This window comes from Eublepharis macularius, chromosome 6 (assembly GCF_028583425.1).
Source record: "Eublepharis macularius isolate TG4126 chromosome 6, MPM_Emac_v1.0, whole genome shotgun sequence".
NCBI lineage: Eukaryota > Metazoa > Chordata > Lepidosauria > Squamata > Eublepharidae > Eublepharis > Eublepharis macularius.
This window is the reverse complement of record NC_072795.1, coordinates 89743135-89766392: the sequence shown is the minus strand read 5'-3', so window position 1 is coordinate 89766392 and position 23258 is coordinate 89743135. Positions and strand designations below refer to the sequence as shown.

The 23258-nt window shown below is 40.8% G+C and overlaps 1 protein-coding gene across 5 annotated transcripts in view; it reads left to right on the top strand.

Annotated features, from left to right (window-relative positions):
* Nucleotides 1–23258, top strand: part of CTBP2 (C-terminal binding protein 2) — a 280138-nt gene that overhangs the window by 127028 nt on the left and 129852 nt on the right. Inside the window, exon 3 of one of the 5 annotated variants that reach the window (XM_054983753.1) lies at nt 2391–2438. The exons of the other annotated variants lie outside the window; for them this stretch is intronic. The gene's annotated coding sequence lies outside the window, so the exon portion shown is untranslated. The remainder of the gene's footprint in view (nt 1–2390; nt 2439–23258) is intronic. 5 annotated transcript variants of the gene reach the window in all.

Here is a 23258-nt window from a genome sequence, read left to right as displayed (position 1 = left end):
ACCCACCAGCCATAAACGGATGGGAAATCTTAACTCGAAACCAAGAGGATGTGAATAATGCTAAGAAATGCTGCCTAGCATGTGTGCTTAATCCCACTATCAGGGCCATAGCCTGGAAGTGTTAAGGAATCCTTCTTTGCTGCAGCCCAATTCAGGATGCCTCAGGGAGGGAAGAATGGAAGAGCCCTGTCCTGCCAAGAGGAGTGTCCTATGTCAAGAAAGGAGTGAGTGAGGATAGCTGGTTGGATGTGGAACAGGAAGAACAATGGCCAGCTTTCTGGGAGGGAGGGCATTTAGAGAGGCGAGTGGCACTGTATTTGATATCACATGCTAAGAAGCCCCACTGGAGGTTCTTTCCCAGAACCCCCAAGCAACCTGCAGCTGACACTGGGAAGAAATGTTTAACTGTCAGCCACATTCTCGCTTAGCATGAGGGTTGTTGGTACATAAGAAGAAAAGAAATATGTTAAGTAACATGAATAGCTTCGGGCTATTTTATTTCAAGTTACTAAACTGGTACATGCAGATAAAGTCCCTTTAACGTAAGTCTTCTGTGTAAATAACAGTATGAAGCAAACAAGCCAGACCATGATTTTGCAAAATATTTTGCGGAGAGAGAGAAGTAGGTGCCCTCTGAATGTATTTACCACTGCGGAATAAATACTAAATTTCTGATTCAAGAAAAATACTTGAAATGTGGGGATTTCTTGAAGACTGCAAAATCAAAATTAGATATGCTTACCTGAAGACAGCAATACTGTATCCAAAGCTGTATCCAAGTGCTTCTTCATCAGTAAAGTAGACACAGCCGCAGTGAAGTGTTGATTACTTTCCACAGTCTTGCTTCAGCATGAGCAAGGTTGACCTGTACACCCATATATTTCTATCTTTATTAATGGTGCCAGTAGGTTAAAACCACATGCATTTTCTTTAGAGTTGTCATTTTAAGTTGTTTTTATTTTATTACATTTTTATCCCTGCCTTCCTTCAAGGAGCTCAAAGTGGTGTATATGTTTTCCACCCCTCTCCATTTTTTCATCTCAATAATTTTTTGAGGAAGCTTAGGTTGAGAAGTTGTTTCCACTGTTTAGTGGAAATATGAAGCCACTGTGGACTCACCACATGAATCGTACATGAATAAGAAGTTTGGGGTGGGGGATATTCAGCAACTATGGTGCCTTATAGTAAAGCACATCTGTGCTTTCAGTTTCCTTCTTAGTTAAGAAGAGATCCTGTTGGCTTAAGTCTGGATAGGAGACTAACATTCTCTGGAATGAATTGTTGGTGTTGGTTAGATTCCTCCAAATGAATTGAGTATGGAGGTTCTGGAAACTTGATTTCGGTGTTGTATTCCATTTTGACACTGTATCTGAAGGGAACTGAGGAGAACACTTGGGCATGAAGAACTGGGATTTGATGCCAATTTCCAGGAGTGCTGTGGGAAAAGGTATGCTTGTAGGATTGCCAGTGGCTGTGTTAGCAGCGTGATGCTACTTCCAGCGAATACTGGAAGTGATACAATGCTGAGGTGACACACTAAGATTTGGCCAACACTCTATGGTAAACACTGTATTGCCAAAATCTAGAGCATCCCCTCATCATCACACTACTGACATGATATTACTTCTGAGTATTCACTGGAAGTGATGTGGTGCTGGTGTGGCACTGTTTTTGAAAGTATTTTCCTCACGCTGGTGGGCAGCAAAAAGTGGGAGGGTCCTCCCTATGTGCTTGAAAGCAAAATGGACATTGTAGTTTCTTACTGACATCTGAATATATAGTTCTTAATAATAAGCAGGAACTGTTATAAAAGGAATGGAAAGTTGACGAGTAAGGTGCAGATTCACATTCTCAAGACAATGATTTATAGACAACCAACCTAGCTATACTTTAAAGTAGATTGCTTATAAGATCAGGAAGTCAACTGTGTTCTGGATGCTACCTTTTGTCTACATCTTTTAGCTCATTGTGAATTTTTCTTGCCTGCTCCTGGATTATAAATGTTAATGGTCTGAGTTATTTTACTATTTATGTGGACCGAGAAACCACTCTATCCATTTTCATACCTAGGGAAATAAATGTGCCATTGGACTCCTTTCTGGTAACATCTTGAGACAAATTGACCGCATATTTGGTATGCATTAATAACAAGAGGGAACCGTCTCAATGTAAGTGGCCATGCCTTATCTTTTTGACAGTTCGAAAGTTCAGCTTCCCTTTGTTCATCACCGAAAGAGCGATAAGAGCTGTAACCTTCAGCTCAGGAAACAGATAATAGTGCCATGACACTGTTTACCGTTTTTCCACAGTTAATCATTTTTGAAAAATTAAAAAAAAATATCATCTGCTGCTGTTGAAATTAACAATGATGGTTTTTGTTTCATCTGAAGGTTGGAAGGAAAAGCACTTCGGATGCTATGGTGCTAACTGCATGCTTCGTAAGTATTTATCCAGGGTCCTTTGTGTCTCCTAGTTGTTTCCTCATGCCCTTGTTGCTGCTTTAAAAAAACTATATGTAGCATATTGAAATGTTGACAAGTGACAGTCATGAAACGAAAATTGACTGAAAACTCTCATGTTTTTAAGAACTGGGATGTGGATGGATAATGTAGCTCACAAACTGTGTGGGCCATTCTCTCCATAGTATGAAATGCCCTCTAATGGCCAAATAAAGTATATGACTGAGACTGAAGTATAGCAAATACAGTTATTCTTTCCCAGTAAATTCTCTTTTGCCTGCAGTGAATCACTGCAGAGTCGTATAAGATTGGCTTAATTTGAGGGCAAACCAAGGTTTTCTGTAACTCTTTCAAAATAGTCACCTGCAAGAGGAATGATGAACGTCATAAGTTCACAATCCTTGATGGCCTTTGTGAGATAGAAATTAAAACCATTCTCTTATATCAAGAGCAACTTTTATTCATTTGTTGTTAGTATTAGTAAAATTAGGTTGGTTTATGCAAAGGCATCTTTCAGTAAAGTTGTAATTGCACAATTACTGCAGGGAGTCCTTGTGCTACACATTCATAATTGTTTGACAAAACTTAAATTACTAAAAAAAAAAAAAGAGAGAGCAGATTATATCTTTTTCCATAGTATGACTAGTTGAAATCAGGAATTCTCTTGTAATTAGATCAAGATGGGTAGCCATGTTTGTCTGTCTGTAGCAATAGAAAAGAGCAAGAGTCAAATAGCACCTATAAGACTAACAAAATTTGTGGTAGAGTATGAGCTTTTGTGAGTCACAGCTCACTTCTTTCGATACAGCTAGAATGTCTTGTTTCAGATACAGCTAGACATTCTAGCTGTATCTGAAGAAGTGAGCTGTGGCTCATGAAAGCTCATATCCTATCACAAATGTTGTTAGTCTTATAGATGTTACGAGAGTCTTGCTCTTTTCTCTTGAAATTGTTTTGCTTGGCTTCTTGCTCTTAAGATGTGAGACGTTCTGGTTTCCAGTTCCAGACATGCCCTGCATGGGTGGGCAAAGAGTCTTTACTTTCAGAGGTTGGATGTGTCGCAGTGGTAAAGGCATTTTTATGCATGTAGAAGGTCCCAGGTTTAATCCCTGGCATTGCTATATGAAGCAAAACCTTGGAGAGGAGTTGCCAATCAGAGTAGACAGCACTGTTAGATGGACTGATTTGAGTGTAAGTCAGGTTGTAGCTTCCCCTTAAGATTGCTGGAAATCCTACTGATTTTAGAGATTTTAACAGGGTTTGCCTGTGTGTTTTCAAGTCTGCCCTTGCTAATGATACTATTCTTTTCTATCTCTGATCTGTCATTTTTTCTCTTGTTAATCTTTCATCTGATCCATGCTAGTTCCTCTCTGCTCATTCTTTGAAGTCAACCAGGGCTTTTTTCCAGCAGGAACACGGTAGAACGGAGTTCCGGAACCTCTTGAAAATGGTCACATGGTTGGTGGCCCTCCCCCTGATCTCCAGACAGAGGGGAGTTTAGATTGCCCTCCACGCCGCTTGGCGGCACGGAGGGCAATCTAAACTCCCCTCTGACTGGAGATCAGGGGGCGGGAACACCAACCATGTGACCATTTTCTCCAAGGGCAACCTACTGAGTTCCACCACCTCTTTTCCCAGAAAAAAAGTCCTAAAGTCAACTATTTCAAAGAAAGAATATAGTTTTGTTCTGGACCTCTCTCTTCCCATACCTTGTGTTTCTTTGTTTATTGGTGATGATCTCCTCAAGCTAAAGATCTGTTGTTTTTTAATTTTTCTCTTTCTTTACTTCTCAGATTTCTTCACTAGCTAAGTCTCGCCACGTATCATACGTTGTTAAACTTCTGTCTTCCTCGAATGCTTCCCTCCGCCTTATTGTTTCTAATCTTAATCAACTTATATTCATTCACTTCTTTTCAAAAACTGCCTTAAGGCACATTCTATTTATGTTTGACCTTTCTTCCTCCAGTGTTTACTTCTTAGGCATTTTTACTTTGTGTTGCTTAAATTGTAAGCCCATTGGGAAAGATAAATTCTTATGTAGTTATTATTAGTGTTACCTCTTTTTTAAATTGAATGCAAAAATGTTCTGGAAGCCGAATTTTGCAACTAGTACAGAATCATGTAATAGGCTTACACATGTGTTTGCAAATACAAACTATTTCATAATATTTTATCACATGTAGCAATTTATATAGCACACTTGCAAGTACTTAACATACATTCATTCAGAAATCCCTACAACAGGCTTTCACATATTATAGATAAACTGTAGCTCATATCTATATGAAAGACTCATTCCTTTGTTCTTTGTAAGTTCTACTTTCCACAAAGGAAAAAAATGAGAGTCTACAAAGGTTACAAGGAGGAACAAATAGTGAGAAGAGTGATTGTATTTGCACTGTAAATGACGTAAATAAATAAACTGCATTATGATCTCTCCTTTTCTTCCAGTAGCAAAATGGAAGAAGAATGTTGCTTCTTGCCTTCAGCAACTAGATCTCTAGGAGCACTTTTTAAAAATTTGGTAGCTGTTGGGAACCCGGCATTTCTCTTGTGCTCCTTTCATTTTAGAGCTTTCATAATTGTTTTCTGGTGAGCAAGAATAGAAGAAAAAATAAATTGGTCCAAAATTCCTTACAAGTGTTTTTTATACCCTCTTTTCCAGCACAGATGTTAACTTTGGCTTCTCTTTCAGGGTTTTGGACTAATTCAGAATTTTATTTAAAAGAGACTGGCCTATGCAAATAATGCAGGATCATACCACCCTGTTACCCAACATTATAAGTTATCATATTTGCTATTTTATATGTTAATGTAAAAACAAATGTTCCAGTTTAAGCACAGTTTTGTACCATGTGTCTTTTGTTGGTATATTTTGGCAATTTATCTAAAATTATGGTCATGAGTGAAACCTCTTTCAGAGAGTCTGCTCTGTCTGGAGTGCACTGAAGAGAACAGTTCTTTATTTCCAGCAGCCAGGAATCAAAATGGAAAGCACAGTTATTACTGAAACACACTACTGATGTTTAACCTCTGGTATTTTTGCTTCCTCCACCAGAGTGCAGGAAAAGACTTGCTACACTTTTCTCCCCTGTAGTTTTTTTCTTTGATTATAACAATATAGCTTCCCCAGTCATTCTAGCTGTAGTTTCAGCTGATCTCTCTTTGTCATTCTGTGACCCTCTAATGCGAAAAGTGAAAAACAGCAGTTGCAGTTGACGGCGCTTGAGAGAGAAGTTCTCTGTAGTCTAGTTCCAGCAGGGAACTATTAAATTATTCATGTTGCTGCAAAGTTTTTTTTTATCACTAGCACCTAAGTCCTGTACCTGCCCAACTGATCCAAAGATCTTGTGCTTGAACCAAAGGCCCCAGTGCCCTGGGTCAAAACTCTACAACACAACCAGGAGTTAAGTTATGCCCACTAATTTCAGTGGAAATATCAGAACAAGGAGATCCTCCTGCCATTTTGGATCTCTTGCTACTTCATATTTTTTATCATTGAGAAAGAGTGCAGTGAGGTCTATCTTCAGTGGCAGTTCCAGTCAGCTATACTTAACCATGATGTCACATGGCTAAGTATAGCCTTGCATGCCATATGCTAAGCTACACGGTAGTAAGATAAATGGTAGTGAGTGCTTTATTCCATAAATTGTTCTCTCTCCACTTCTGGTGGAACTAACTCGGTATTCTCATCTACAACTATATTATTGAGTACTGTTGGGTGGCCGTACATACATACTGTTGGATAACCTTTGCTTGTAAATATCGTAGTATAACCAGACCTGCTCAACTTCTGTCCTACCACAACTTGTGTCCTACCAAGAAGGCAGCAGCCCAGCAGATGTACTTTGCCTTGCCAGGTGCTTTATACATATAGCCTTGTTTTTGTAGATCTAGGAAGATAGTGCAAACAAGGCATTTATTAAATCATTGATAAGTTGCCAAGCATGGGTAGTAGGGTGGGGGTGGGGGGCTGCAATCAGCTTTGCAAGTCATAAACTGTGCATGCCTGGTTTAACCAGTGAATAAATTATGACAAATAACAGGTCACTGAGCTCCAGTTGCTGGGGCACAGCCATGAGAGAAGGCTTCCTGTCTTGCTTTTAAGAATCATTTGGTTGGCCACTGTGAGAAAAAGAAGGCTGGACCAGGTAGATGCTTGTTCTACCATAGATGCTAGAACCTGATGAATCTTCAGTACACTTACCGGATAACTTGGAGCAATTTGTTTGATTTACTGTAAACTCTATGGATGTGCAGTTGGATATTTTCAGCCTGATAACATGCCTGATTTTGAGACATGGGGTCAGAAATATCTGACACCACTGCTGTCATTTCACATTATTTTTTTGTGGGAAGACCTGGCCTCCAAAGTGCGAAGGTCCAAGCTATCCCCTTAGAAATCAAGAGCTCTTTGAAATTTAAAGGTTTCCAATCAATGAAAAACAGCTGATTACTGAAACCTGATCAGTAATCAGCTGATTACTGATTACCTGACCATTATTTCTTATGGGTGATAGACTTTTGGAATTGGGGGGCCTGGTCTACTGCCCATAGGAAACTGCCTCTCTGAACGAGGCCTGTAACATATTTTGCTGGCAGCTTCATGGCATCAAAGCCTCTCCTTTATGGAGGAGCCGCTAGCACTGATGGCAAAAGAGCCCGCAGCAGCCCCTGATATTGGGAGAACATTGGCTCCTCTCAACTCCCACAAGGGTTGGCTGCCTAGAAGTTGAGAGGAGGCTACCCAGTGAACCAGCAGCCAGCCTGCCATTCTCCCAATGTCAGGGAAGCCTGGAACATGGCCTAGGAGCAGCCAATAGGTCTGGCAAAGTAGAACAGGCTTCTGGACTCTGTAAATAATGGCTTTTAGATCTGGCCTCTTCAGACCAGGCCTACCAGCCATCTGCTGATTGTTAACTAGTTCCATTTAAATTTAAAATAGCTATTATTTTCTACGGAAATTCACCTGGTCTCCCATAGAAAAGATTGCCTTTAAAATGTAAAGGGACCCAGGCACCAACAAACAGTTGAGAAATGCAGAGGCTAGCTCTTCCTCTCACCCCCTGGGATGGGATAGGGCATGATTGTCCTTTCTATTCACTCTCAGGAGTATACTTTTGATATTTCTGGAATAACTTTCTAGAATGATAAAAATACCCCCTGGATTTAATTAAAATGGCAGTAATGGCTTTCCTGATAACAATACAGGGTTTAAACAATAATTTCTTAAGTGCACACCCCAGTGAACTCTGCATTTTTAACAATAACAAGCTCTTGTGACTATGCTACCATTCATGAGTAAGCACAGTGTATCACAGGTCTGGGAGGAACTTAGCTCTCTGATCTTTACTGAGGTTGGGTCTTCCTTAACTAAAAATATCTAACAGATTCTACCAATAAATGTTTTTCTTGAAAGCCCTTTTAGCAGCCAAGGGATATGTTAACAGCAACAAATACTTATATGTCAAGTTATGAGATTCTAGCTTGGCTCTTGTCACTAGCAGTATTGCATCCAAGTTCCTTTCTTAGAATACAATCCAATAGTTCATTGAACAACCTAAGGACTCTCCACCAGTTGGATTTCTATTTGTAGAACGGATTTTGGATTGTATCTGTTGGAACTTACTAGAGATCTGTTTATTGTATTTATTGATATTTATTTATTTAGTGATGATTGTTATATGTGAATGTATGCACCATTAACACTTTATGCACTGTTGCACTTTAGCACATAAATATATACAAATTTAAATAATTGTGAAATAGTATATATGCTATCTGTTTAAACCTCTGGGGGAATTACAGTTTGTGGCTTGCAGTTTGGCTTTACTTAGAGGAGTCCCATTTAGTGGTGACTCAGATAATCCATCCTAGCAGAGTGTGGTCCCCGGATCCAATCTGGGGTTTGTTCTGGGGTACTGGCAAAGCTAGATTATACCAAATTGGCATAAATCCTGCTTTTGGGCTGGTTCCCAGACCCGGATCTCACATTGCTAGTAGCTTCTGCCTGCCTATCCCACCTCACTGCTGCTGCCTCCACCAAAAGTCCTACCTCCTTGTTCTTCCAGCCCTTTTAAAAAATAGAGAGGTAAGCCATAAACACCAGTGCCTGAATTGTTGCTATATTACTTTCCTCCACAAGAGCTCAGTTACCAAACTCAGGTACAATTTGGTAACTCAGTTACCATTGTAATGGCAACAGGCAACCAGAAATAGTGTCTGAATTCTTTGAAGAGAGTTCAGGAACTGGAATGCACCACACTATTTACTGGTATTGCCTCACTATTTTTATTTAAAGTAACTTGGAAGTAAAAATTACATCCTCTGGGGGGGCAGCAAGCAATAGGCAGATAAGTAGGGGGTAGGATGGGGGGTTGCAACCTTCAATCTGCCCCCTAAGGCGACTTTGTCAGGTTGCCTCATTATAAAGCTGGTCCTGTATGTGTATTGATGATGGAGAGTGCCCCCAAATCATAGCTGACTTATAGTGACCCCTGGTGGGGTTTTCAAGACAAGACACTAACAGAGGTGGTTGACCAGTGCCTGCCTCTGCAACTCTGGTCTTTGTTGGATGTCTCCCATCCAGTTACTAACCAAGGCTGACCCTACTTTGCTTCTGAGATCTGACAAGAGCATGTTCACTTGGGCTACCCCGGTCAGGGAGTATGTGTGTTAGTCCTTATATTTTGTATACAACATTATGCTTAATAAAGTGTTCTGGGGAGCTAGAAAATTTCCTCATTGCTTTGTGACAATTTGGCAGGTCCTTATAAGAGTATTACACTGCTGGTGTGTTTTTGAGTTTGGTTTTTTGGTACATAACCACTGATGACGGAAAAGGCCTGTTTTCTGGTCAGTTTTTACTGCCTGCCTCCATGCTCTTTGTCTTCTGACATAGGCTGTGATTGTTTCAAATGCAGTATAAAAAACAGTCGAAATATTTTTGCAGTGAGTCCTTTTGCTTCCTTTTTACGCTGTCATGGTTAAGTAATTTCTTTGAAATAAATACATACAAGTCTTGGGCAATGTCTGACCACTTCCAGGGAAATTTACATTTTGAAAGACGCCGCTGGAGACTAGCAAGGACATGCAATTACTATATGTAAATCATTTTGGTTGTTTGCTAATCTTGCTGAAGACCTAAGCATTACAGGGTTTTTTTCTCCAGTGTGTGTGTCTCTTCTCACTCAGATTTCATTATATTCTGAAACTACATGTGTATGAGTATGTTAAATTGCACTCCATGCTTTTAGTTATATTTAGTTTACTTAGGGCTGTGTTTAATGCAGAAATTGTAGATAGCAAATGCTAGATATATGTGTATTCTGTTCCACTAATGAACATTTTGTTAAAATGCAAGTGGCTTGTGTCTTTCCCTAGCATTTCCATACCTTCCAAATCCTCCTTGGGGATCTTCATCCATTTTTAGTAGGTGTTTAAAATCGGCTCTCATTACCACATGGTATCAGCATGGACACCTGTCAAATATAAATGAATGGCCCAAATGATGGAAATTACATGAATGTGTGAAGTATGCCTATGATGTGCATTATGATGAATAATAGGTACCTTTTATGTGGAGGATTTTTTATCATACAGTGATGTAGTCAATAGTTTAATAATTTAATCTTGCACTTTGTGTGCTGAAGGGCTGATTTTAGCTGTCTACACACTTAACTAAGGGGAGGAATTGGACCAATGAAAGTTTTTGATAGTTGATACTTTATTTGTAGCTCTCGACTAGAGATGGGCACAAACCTGGAAAATTCTGAACCATGCGGTTCGTAGTTCGTCGTGTTTCACGAACCACGAACTTTCATGAACTTCCCCCAGTTCACAAACCGATTCATTCAGTTTGTGAAAATATCACTTCTGGGTCAGCAGAAGGTCTGCAGAGAGCCCATCCGCCCATTGCCTACGAAACTGATTGATCCAGTGCCAAGCTGTCTGCAGTGAGTAACTGAAATACAAATCAAACAAACAGGGCTAAAATTCAGCATGGTTCATGCGAAATGAGCTCCCATGAACCACCGGTTCACAAACTGGCCTGGTTCATGATGAACTTTGGTTCATATTTCGGTTCATGCCCGCCTCTACTCTCAACCATTCATGTGATATATGATAGTTTCAGGTGGGTAGCCACAGTAGTCTGTAGTAGAAAAACAAATTTCAAGCCCAACAGAATTTTCCAGGGTATAGGCTTTTGTGAGTCAGAGTTCACTTTATCATGATATACGATGTAGACATTCACAGACATTCACTTGTGTAAAATAGGATTTGTTCGTGGAATTGGCTTTGGAATAAGTGGTGCCATGCTTGTTTCTCTGTGTCACATGACCTGTGGCTACACACACAGTTGGCCTGAGAAAGTTAATATCCAAACATGCTGGCATTCCTACCTATTTTCTGTCCAAATAATAGAATATCTGTTGTTTACTACAACATTTGTTTTCTACTTTCAGCTTTTATTTTTTTCTTCTCAGATGACAAAAATTAAAGATGCATGTGCTATGGTAATATGGGATGTCACTCTTTTTCAAGTATTGGGCATACTTGCAATTTTCTTACTGAAAATGAAGACAATTTTATAATTTTGATTAATTTAAATGCCAAATGCTAAAAGGGATATGCTATACTGTAGTACATACCCCAAAAGAATACATGCTAGCTCACAAACAATTTCATAAAAAAGCTTACACATCCTTCCTTTGTGGTATTATTTCTGTCCCAAACCAAATTCCAGTGTATCTTGGGGTAGAAAATGCCCCACAAAATGAATAATGTTTGTGGTGGCAGAAGTAAATGAATTTGATATTAACCAAAACATTCGGAGTCTGAAAACACTCTTTGACATGAGGTAGAGTTTTTCCTTTGAGTATATGTGCCCCTCCCCTGTTGCATACTGAATAACTCCACTTTTGCCCCTTTTAATTTGTAGTTTGATCAAACAAAAACAATGTTTTAAACCTAAGAAAACTAACACAAACTGTCACAAATTTTTAACAAAAACATCTAATATTTGTAAAGCGTACTGTTGTTTGTATCTGAGGTGTATTTTCTACCCCAATAACATATCTTTATGTGGTGACAGATACGCAGTCCCTTTGATTTTGCCAAAGGCAGTCCTAACACTTTACTTCATTGCTGCTGTGAGCCTTGCAAGCAAATCTTCCACAGATGGCATGCTTTTTGCTTTTTTAATCTGCTGTTTTATACTTGTGAAAAAATTATCCCCTACTACATTTTCCCCACATGGTACAACAGCTGCGTTTCATGGGATGCACCAGGCTGTTACCCAGGTAAACTTCTCCTTTGAAAGGATACGATGTCTCAGCATCACACTGTCACCATATTTTTAGTCCATAGTTGTCATCTTTATCTGGCATACTTTGGTTGAATGGAGAAACGCCTCTGAACGTGACCAACAGCTCATCTACAGTAAGGGCCATTTCTGGTGTTCACAATTTTGGAAATTGCTTAATAAACGTAGTTCAGATGTCACAGAAGACAGCTAGTTTGTCTACCGGTGTATATCCTTTGCTTGATTGTCATCAAATCTCATGTTCTTTGTAAAACCGCCCCCAGGCTATCATTATGCTGAAGCAAGGGTGCCCTGATGATGCACCCCTCATTTCCTCCAGGGGTTCATGTTATGCATGATACACCCCTGTCAAAAGCAGCAGTCTAAGGTGTTCCTTCATCTCCACAAGGCCATGGGCTTCCCACACTTCCTCATTGTAAGGGCTGCTTTCTTTACATTGTCTGAATACATGCTCTGCCTCTTTGTTTGTTTCATGGATGATGAGGTAACGAATGTTTTTTGTAAGCAGTAAATTACTTCCAACACTGTATCTTTCTTGGCATCCCTTTTTGGCTCTGAACATTCACTTACAATGTATCTGGCTGTTCTGTGGCGAACCAGCTGTGGATCTGTGGACAGGCTTCTTCTGTTCTCACCTCTCATGGCTTCAGTATTGCTACCTTTTGCAGGTTCACTTCGGAAAAATTCAGCTGGATGTACAGTTGCCATCTTCCCACCTCTAGCTGTTCTGCCTCTCGGACAACTAAGGACACAAAACCTACCTCTTCGTGTGTCTCTGACAGTCTTTCCAGAAGCAGCTTCTCATCTGTGGATGTACTTGTGCTTGAGGAATGGTTCTGAACAGCATTCTGTTTGTGCCTCTTACTCTTCATTTTCAGATCCAGTGGGATCACTTTCAGAGTCACTGCTTAAGAGCATTCTGAGAGCCTCTTCAGGACTCAAAACAGAGACTGCAGTTGGTGCAGAATGCCACAGCTCCCATTATTATCAGCAGCTAAGCAGAGGATGCATGTCACTCCCATTTTGCAGTCACTCCATTGGCTGCCCACCAGTTAGCCAAAACCTTGAATTGAGTTTGTTATCACATACGAAGCCCTTCATGGCTTTGGCCTCTCATATCTACAGAAGCACCTCTCTCCATATGTTCCACTTCAGCAGCTTCACTCATCTGACCAAGGCCTGCTGCAAGTGCTACCCTGAAGTTTGGCAGAATCAACAGCTACCTATACATGCACATTCTCTGTAATGGCCCCTGCCTTATGGAACAGCGTGCCAGAAAGGGCTGGAAAGCTCCCACTCTCCTGTCTTTCCAATTATTTAGAAGGGCTTTCTTACACAGTTAATGGGGCTGTGCTTGTAAAGAAATAGTTCAATAAAGGGATAGGGACTGTACTACTGTGCACTATCACTGTCTTTTATTATGTCTTGTCAAATTGCTTACATTTCGCGTCAACATTGTTTCAGCTCTGTATCAGATTTCTGCTTGTTTTCAAATTTGTGTATTTGTTTATTATTTATGTTTTTTGTAGTCCGCCTATCTGAGACTCAAGGCAAATTACACAGTGGGAGTCAGTACAGTCAATTTCAAAGATACTTCAATAAACAATGTATATACATGCACATTTGCAAAGATGTAAAATCAGAAGGAATCCAAAATAGAATTAAGAAATGCTGAAACAGAGCACAAGTAATTCTAAGACTGACATATTAAACAACTGAGGAACTACCCAGTGACATTATACTTACAGCAATAGTAGTAATCTATAATCAGTTGTACTTTTTGATGAATGCCTCAGGGCCAAGCTACACATGACGAATGACACTTGAACGGCAAGTGTATTTCTCCCTGTTCACTTGCCCTCCACTCAATCCACTTGCCGTTCAAGTGTCATTCGTCATGTGTAGCTTGGCCCTCAGTTGTTGATTACATTGAACTTCACTGTATAATCCAGCTTGAGTCTCCGTGAGAAAGTCAGAGTTTCTCTACACAAGACTTCTGACACGTGTTCTTCATGTGTCAGGAGATGCCGTGTTAGCCTGGAAGTGTAGTTTTAAATGACAGCTGGCAGAGATCGCTCTGGAGGGGACAGATTCTCTCACAGCCCTCCACTGCCTCTGGCATGCCGAATTATTTCCCCTTCCGGAGCCTCTGCCCTGCCGAGGCTTGGTTAATTCAAAGTTTTAAGCAGCGAGAGTGAAAGGGCAAAGGCTCCAGAAGGGATGACAGAGGCACCAGAGAGCTGTGAGAGGATCTATCCCCTCCGGAGCAATCTTCGCCGGCTCTGTCTTTTAAAACTACTCTTCCCAACTAACATTGTGTCTCCTAGCACTTGAACACATGCCCAGGCATCTCGTGTAGAGAGACTCTCAGACTATAACTAAGACGAATAATAAATAAATAAATGTTTAGGGTACCTCCACCCTGCAGGGCAAAAACAATCCTAAAACATAAAAGGCAAAGCGTGTTGCCAGTGACTCACTTTTTTCCTGGTGTGTGCGCCCTGAAGGGCCTGCGAGTGTGCATGCACCAGGATAAGAAGCCAGTTGTTGGTGGTTGCAGCTGCTGCAGGGCCTGGTAGGACAGTGCCTGGCCTCCCTGCCACCTGCCCCCAGGCTTCTGAGAGGTTGCAGAGGCGGCACAGCGCTGTGGTCTGCTGACCGGCCTTGCTGCCACAGCAGCAACAGGGAGACCTTTCCATGCCGCAAAGACAGCGTAAAGGCCCTGTGCAATGCCGCAGTGGAGGGGGGTTCCCTGCCACCTCTGTGGTCTTGGGAGGATTGCACAGGCCTATGAGGGGCCATGGAGGCGGCAGGGAGGTGCAGCGCAGGAAGGCGTGGTGGCCCTTCCAAGGCTCCCTCCACTGCTGCTGCCGCTGGCCAAGAACAGCGAGTGATGGTAGTGGGGCAGTTTGCTGTGGAAGTTCAGCAGGAGGAAATAAAGCTGAAGAGGAACGCCTGGCGAACAACAGGGACTGGCAGGAGAAGGGCAGGACGCAGGCTAAGGGCGCTGAGCAAGCTGGGCAGGAGACGTGGCAAAAGGGGACAGAAGAGGGGAAGCCTCAGAAGAGAGAGCAGAGGAGGAGTGGAGGGACCAGAGTGGGGCACATGCACATGCACCCCATGCACATCCACATTGAACCCCTCATCCAAACCCATGCCCATTCACACACACACCCACTGGCACTTTGCGCTCACATACACAGACAGGCATGCAAAGACGTGGCGCAGCGCTGCTGCTGCTGTGCCGAGCAGATTCAGGGACTTGGCCACCATCGCTGTAATGACCACAGCCTCATTGTATTTCCCCAAAATCCACAATGAGTGCAGTGCCAAGGCATTTTGTTTTGCTTTTCTATTGGCTTGCTGGTTGTCGTCATTGCATTGCCATGACAGCGTCCTGCCCTCGCCATTCCCCCCTCTGAACGCACGGTCAGAAAATGCACACCGTGCTGCTCATCTATGTTGTTTGGCCAGGATGTACAATGGGAAGCAAAAAGCAACTGCCATCTTTAACAGCCCACTTTAAACTAATGGATCAGAGACAGGGAAAGGAAGTTAAGAACGAGAAAAAGCTGGTCAGGTCTGGGCTCTACATTGGGATAAAGGGCTCCAGTCCTAACATGATTTGCACGTTGTTGCGCTTCATTCTGCCTATCTGAACACTAATAGTGCTGGGGAAGAAAAGCTAGATGAGATCATTAGGCCCATCCTCAGGCTGTTGACCCTGCCAGGAGTAGCTGCTCAATGCTGCACGGGCTGAGGCGGAGAGAAGAGAAAGGGAAAGGAGAGTGCTTCTGAGCCCCTCTTCCCTTAGCAGAGGAGCTGCTCGAGGCAACTTTCCATGGCAAACATGGCAGAAGCAGCCTCCTGTTGCCCCTGCAGCTGCTACAGGGCCTTGGAAGGGCAAGGGGGTCCCACTGGGGTGATGGTAGGACCTGTCCAAGAGGCACTGGGGACCGCCGAATCCATTTTCTAGAGCCTGTTATATTTGTTCACACAACGGGTGTTGTTTCTAGTACAATTACAATATTGAGTGTTACTCAGTTCACACTTGGGCCGCCATCTCTCACCTCAAAACAATTACCTGTGCACATGCACCCACAGCATTTGCCTGTGCGCCCACAGCACCCACACACAAACTAGTGTGGTTGCAGGAGGGATTGCCATGAAGTAACTGGCTTGGGCAATCTTCAAAAAGCGTCCTGCATATTTCTAAAGCCAAACAGCAGAGACAATACCGTGGGAAAATAAGCAATCAGAAATAAAAATTTACCCTTCTTGATAAAGCCATCCCTTGCAAGATCTCTCTGTTTCCCAGGGAATTCTAACAGCTAAAAACAATACGTAGGGAACTAAAATCAGTAGCCTGCAAAATTTGCATTCAAATGGACTTTATTTGTGGTCATCAGCTCTCAACATCGTAAAAGGCCTTTGTGGAGTTTAGTTCTGAAATGTTACCAGGTCAGGCAGTATTAGCTCCTTAAGATGAGTTTCCTGGAGCAGTTTGTTATGAAAAACTCAGTGGGAATATTTTTTTAAAAAATCTCAATATGTTACATGGACTGACGTGGGGGAAAAACCTACCTTGATGTCAAATTGCATAGATTTCTGGGGTTGGTTTTTCCCTGGATAACATTTTTGTTTACAAAATTTATTTTATTTACGTTATTTATAGTCCACCTTTCTCACTGAGACTCAAGGTGGATTACATAATGTAAGTCAATACAATCAATAGCAGGGAATTCAATAAACAATGCAATATGGTATACAAATGTTAATTTGCAGAGGTTTAAAAACAAGCAGCGATCCGATACAGAGCTGAAACAATGTAGAAAGCAAATTGTAAGTGGTGACTGCTGGTACGGAGACATTGTTTACCACTGTGCGGGCGGCAATGCCCTAAAAATTCTAGAGTTTCTTTTTTCTGCATTCTGCCAAAAAATGGACAAGTGGGGTGCAAAAATGCCCTGAAACATTTTAAGCGCTAGAATGCAGACATAATGAAATGTATGAAAATAATTCTATAAAATATAGGTCATTCTTATGAAAAACAGTCACTAGTAAAACTTCACAAACACCAGAATACAATTTTATACGAATTCCTTAAAAGTTCATAAATGTGATTCAGAGAAGTTAATAGAATAAAGAAATGAACGGCATAAGTTCAGAATGCTGAAATTGTAAGAACTGCTACCGTGTGGTACAGAGCCTGTGAAAGCTCAAAGAGTCCTATTTATGGGATTCAAGCTGATGCAGACAGATGACCCATAGCTCCTAATTGTATCTCAATGAGATCGTGTGCTCCATCCTTCCCTCCAATGGATGAGTTACATTTGTATTGAATTTAACCGTGGTTAATACTGAGCAGGGTCTTCATTTTGCAAACCCACCTGGTTTCGTATTCTGGTTAAAATGGGAGCTTTAAGTAACAAGCCTGTCGCATTAACTAGAATTAAATAAATGGAAGTGTTGGTTACGGGTAGGGTTGAACTTGATTTAGAAAGGGAAGAACTGCATGACCTGCTGGCTTATTCCCAACCTCTTCACCATGGATAAGAGATTGAGAGCATCGTGCCTATACCAGCAGTTAAAAAACTCACTTGAATTCATTGCACAGGGTTAACCTTACTACTATGTACGTTTTTGCACCTTAAGTATAATAACAACAAATTCGATTTATACACCGCCCTTTAGGACAAAACACCCACTCAGAGTGGTTTACAAAGTATGTTATTATCCTTATATAGGTGCATTGTTTACGGACTTTTGTACCTCTTGACATATTCTGTGGTTATATATATTGTTGGATGACCCTCATTCTTTCAGATTTGTGTTTCTCAAGCAATAGCTTCTTTCAGACATCATGAAATTAACCAAGAGCGCTGCCATGTGCAGCAAGGGACTCGTTTACTTAGATTAATTGTTGAATCAAAATTTTAAATGACTTTGTGTGAAATGCAAGAGCAAATGCTGAATATAGATTTTTCCTTGTTCAAAGCAATACTTGTATTTTTTTTAAAAAGATGCTTACCTCTGTTCTTAATAAATTCCATTTTTTTGGAATTCTGGCTCTCTCTTTGGCCTCCAGTTTACAAGTGTTGAAGATCTTTTATATTTGTTAAATGCCCGGGAAAGATAGTAAGAGGTTTTTTTTTAATTTCTACTACTTTTGCTGTTGATGATCTAAAAGTTCCTGCTGTTGTCAGTTGGTTTAAAAGCAAATGTTTAATGAATGGTGATTTTTCAACCGCAGAAATAATGAAAGTTATTAAAATGGAAAGAATTAAAATGGTTATCCTCAAGAATTTAAATTTAACTTAGAATAAGTGAGATTCTGAAAATGATATATGTTTGTGGTGGAGAAAATCGGAACTCGATCTGTAGTTTAGTTTACGGGTTTTTTTCCCCACTTGTCTGTGTATTGCTAGTGTGTTTTCTTTTTAGAATGTTTTTTATCCTCTGTGTTTGTTGTCTATAGCTTTTATGTTACTGTTTATAGTTTAAATAAAGAAAAATTCATCCACAAAAAGAATTTGTTTTAAATTGTCCATTTAAATTGTGCTTGGTTATGACAGTTTTTAAGAAGAGGTTGGATGAATATTTGTCAGAGATGCTTTAGGCTGATCTTGCACTGGGCAGGGGGTTGGACTAGATGGTCTGTATGGCCCCTTCCAACTCTATGATTCTATGATGAGAGTGACAGAGACTGAGGGCCAAGCTACAAGTGACGAACAGAGAGGAATACACGTGAGTCTGTTCACTTGCCAGGCAAGTGTCATTTGGCACTTGTAGCTTGGCCCTGAGACACAAGGGACTGTTTTGATTGTGTTCAGTAGCATGGCTGCATTACCAGAACCAACATAAATGCATTCATAGTGTTAGAGCATGTGACTGTCTCATCAAAAAATTTGCCACTTGCCAGCTCGCCTGAGATAAGTAGCACTTAAAACTGGTGGAACAGTCCAGCTGAAAATTAACCGTGTTGCAGTGATAAGAAAAACGTCCAGTCTCCAGTGCTCCATAATATTTCATGCACATGTCCAAGCTCTAATGATCTTTGATACTTCCTCTTATTTCCCATAAATGTGTTTTGTCCCTTTAAATACTAAAAGAGTGAAAAACTTGCCTTGAATTCAACACAGTTGCGTACTTCCTCCAATACAAAAGAGCCAGTAACCTCATAATACACGAGAGGGACACACTTGCATACTCCATAATGCAGCTCTGGGTTTACCTATTAAGGCTGTCAACTCCAACTTGGGAAATTCCTGGAGTTCTAGAAGCAGTGCATGGGGTCAGTGGAGTTTGAGGAGGAGAAGGAGCTCAGCAGGAGTGTAATGCTGCCCACGCCACCCTCTGATCGGCCATTTTCTCCAGGGGAACTAATCTTGCTAATCAATTGTAGGAGACCTCCAGGCCCCGTCTGGAGGCTGGCAACCCCAGTACTGCAGGAGGGTCTCTTTTTGTATGGTGTTAGTGGATCACTAGTGTTTCAGTGGAGAGAATGTTACCGGCAGTAGCAAGTAATAAAGGAGTAATGGTAAAGTCAAAGGACCTGGCTTTACCTGGCTTTATATGGCTAAAATGTATGTGATAAGTAACCAGTACATTAGTAGAACCACTCTGGAGAGTTAAGAAATGCCTGTTACAATAATTTAATACTGAATTGGCAATGAACAGAAATGGAAGCCTGGCAAAACTTTCATGCAATAGCCAGGGTTGGGTGGCTTGGGTGCTTAATTGGAAGCACCTGGCCCGCAGCATGGCATTAAAAATGTGGACAGATGTAGGCATGCTTATTTTATTATTATTATTATCATCATTGTTTCTGAAGGCTTCTCCTTGGAAATGCACCTGCATCAGGGAAACTAGTTGGCATATGCTGGCTGCCAAGATCAGTTTCTGCATTGAGAAGTTTTCATCATACGGCTTAATTGGAAGAGTATTTTCCTTCACCACAGTCATTTCCGAAGCTTCTGATTCCACATGCAAGCACTAGACACTAACTGACAGAACAGTACAATCACTAGGGAATTTAAATGGTTATTGGTGAGTGAAGTTGGCCCTGACATTTGATGCCTAAAATTGGATACTACCTTTGTGAGATTCTAATAAATACCATTGTACAAGATGGGTCATTGCAAGGAAATTGTAAGTGATCTTTCCGGGAAGATGAGCTGATAGTATGCAGAATAAGCCAGAGGAAAAAAGTTGCTGTTAGTATGTTAGGATGGGTTTTTAATTGTTTTATGGGTATTGCTTAGAAAAAATGTAGCACATATTCATGAAGTACTAAAATAATAGTTTGCATCCTGTCCTCTGGGTGAGAGAGAACGTCATAGTATGCCATATGAGTAAAGCGCTGAAGGACCTAACAGGAAATCTAGAATCCCATCAATACTTCAAATTCAAGGGTTGCTATTCAACACAAGTCTTGCTAAAGTTCACTTAGCCATGTACTGGTTAATGGAGCATTGTTGCTGTACAGTTCCCTTCACATTTCCCATGGGTGAAGCAGTTTCTGGTCAATCCTTTTTCCTCATGCTTAGTCTATCCAGAATGTAGTCTTTTATCTTTGGTGGATAGTTTGCTGGGGTCAAGCTATGCAGAGAGAAATCACTGAATCTAGCCTTGATGGAGAGGAGAAGAGAAATTTCCACAGTTGCCGCTTTAAAGTGGAAAGAGCAGCATGCTGACAACAGCCATGATGCAGCTGGCTTCCCTTCTTTCAGCTTGAATTTTTAGGGGAGTGGAGAGGCCTCAGAGCATTAATATGCCCAACTGCTCTTTTCCTCCTAGGGAAAAATATATCCTGTACGTTATATGGGTATGAGAAAAATGATGTTATTTCAATCACTTAATTGTATGTTCAGTTGACCTTACAATACAATGGATAGGCCAGTTAAATATGAAACGACAAAATTCCTTCACCAGTCAAGGTCTAGCCTGTGGTGGTAGTCGTTTCTCAAATGTCCACAATTTCTGTAGCGTAGCATCATTCCCTGGAAGAAACAAGATGGCTAAATTCTCTTTTGAACAACCAGGTGAAATAACCAAGAGAAGGGCAGTAAGTTCTTCTCTAATTCTGATTCTGTGCATCCTTGTTTGTGTATAGGATTGTGTATGTGTGCATGTATACTACTTGCTTTCCATTTGGGTTGCTGCCAGCTCTCCTAAATAGCCTTTGAACAACAAAGTTAGCTTCTGCATACCTGATTTAGGCCAACTTCCTACCACTTGAGCCAAGGCATAATCCTACCTGCTCTTAGTCCTCTGCTCTATTCTTGCTGGAATTGGAACAGTGTTTTTAATTAAACTGAGAAACGTTGACAATGGAAAATATTTCATTTGGCTTTATCTACTGTAACCACTGGTTTATTTATGTATGTGCCCCCCTCCCATTGTGAATACAATAAGCTCTTGACTTAGAGAAGGTTCAGTTCCTAGAATACAGGAGTTTGGGTACTTTTGAAAAGCAAGATTAATAATTAATAGAAGTGGGAATCATGCTCTTTAGAATCTTCACATTTTAAGGGGAAAAATCAATTAATTATTACTATAAATCTCTGTGATTATGCTGCAGTCGTATTGCTGGGAAATTGGCCATTAACTACCAGGAAATCGCCTATCTTCTATCAGTCAGAATTCAGCGGCACCAGTGAGCCCCTGTTCTTTTTATAAATTAACTATCAACGTGGTGCATAATTGATAACCATCTATAATAATAACAATAATCTCCGTGAAATTGTGATCCTGGTAGGCAGTAGATTTGTTACAGCTCTACCCCCTGTAGTATCTTACTGCGTTTCTTAACTATTAATAGCCAGTAGTTTCTGAAAGATTGAATCTGCTCTTTCTTTTGGGATGCTGTTTTGCGCAGATAGCTAGGACCTTAGCTGGCAGTGACTGATACTGTACACTACAGCATAGCAAAAACTCTACCTTCATTCATGTGTTTATGAACTACTTGGGTTACTTGGCAAAAATGAGGAATCATTCTCCAGAGGCCCCAATCCAATTCTAGGTATGCATTTTGTCATTTTCATTAAAAAAAATTGCATTCAGTCAGTGGGGCCTGAATGAGCACTGTTAAGCAGAATGAATTTTGTAATCATATTGCCTGCATGCTCAGAAACATAATCCCACAAGTGGGTTCTGCTTGCTGAATTGAGCCAAGGCTGTTATAGTAGCCTCCTTTCTCGGATCTCCTTGCTCTTAGTGAGGCAGCCTCATTCTCTACTCGATCTAGTTTACAATATCAAACATGCATTGTTACAGCTGGGCCCCCTGTATTATTTTATCAAGCATTCACTGCTTCCATGATATGACATTCTGAAGGCCTGGGTGAACTGGAAGGCTAGAGTAGGTATAAGCACCGGGCAAAGTTAAAGTATGTTCATATCGGTTTTGGTGATGGGCAGATGAGGAGCCTGAAGTTCTGTTGGAAATGCACCTTTAAACATTAGACTTGTTACCTCTGTGTAGAATTATAGGGATGTGTGTTGTCTTTTGTATTTGCCTTGACTTTCTTTTGAAGTAGCCTGCACCTACCATTTTGCTCTGAGTACTAACCGGATGGTTATGCCTGCAAACCTTTATATCCTTGAGAATAGGATGACTTCTCGCTGGATAGTTTTACTTGGTGAAATTTTAATGTATTTGGTATACAGTTCCTGAAATCTGATGTTGGTACAAGGACTTTTCACTTTTTCCAAGTTCATCTACAAAAAAAATCAAGTTGCAAGAACATGTTGCTCTGGGATGTAACCATATTACAGTCAGGGCTGGTCTCTGCAAATTTTGATATAGGCGTTTAAAAAATAAGCCTGTTTTCTGTGATGGGCTTCAACATTCTGTTGGAATTTTGCAGTCCCCAAAGTGCCATAAACACAAGTGGTATCTAAATGCTAAGAGAGATTAACCAAGTATAAATTTCTGAAGCCTCTGACAAATGAGGAGTCTAGTTTATGACTGTTTCTGATGATCCCTGCTAACATACTTAATATTCTGGACTGTGTCACATACTTTTTGCAGATTTTCTTACAAGACTATAACTGTATACCTGTCACATTGTGTTATGCAAGTAGACACAGGTAAGCCTTCTCTAACAGTGCAGTCCTAAACAGTCTAAAACTTTCAACTTCATTGGTTTAAAACAGTTTAAAGATTGCACTATATAAATGGTGGTTTAACTGGCAAGATTGCATATGACAGGGCATATAAGGAGAAGGTGCACTTCACAAATAATCTTCAAGGATAGTACTGTCACGAGTCGGATCCCCACTATGATGTGTCAGTGATTCTGCGTGAGTGCATGCTTGTTTATCATTCTTCAGTCAAAATCCCAAATCCTGCAAACAGTGTATAATTGAAGGGAGCTGTGTAAACTGGTCCGGTCTCAAAAATCTATTTAATAATTCTCATTCTTCATTTAGTTACATACTTTTTTTAAAAAGATGACTTTAGAATTTTAT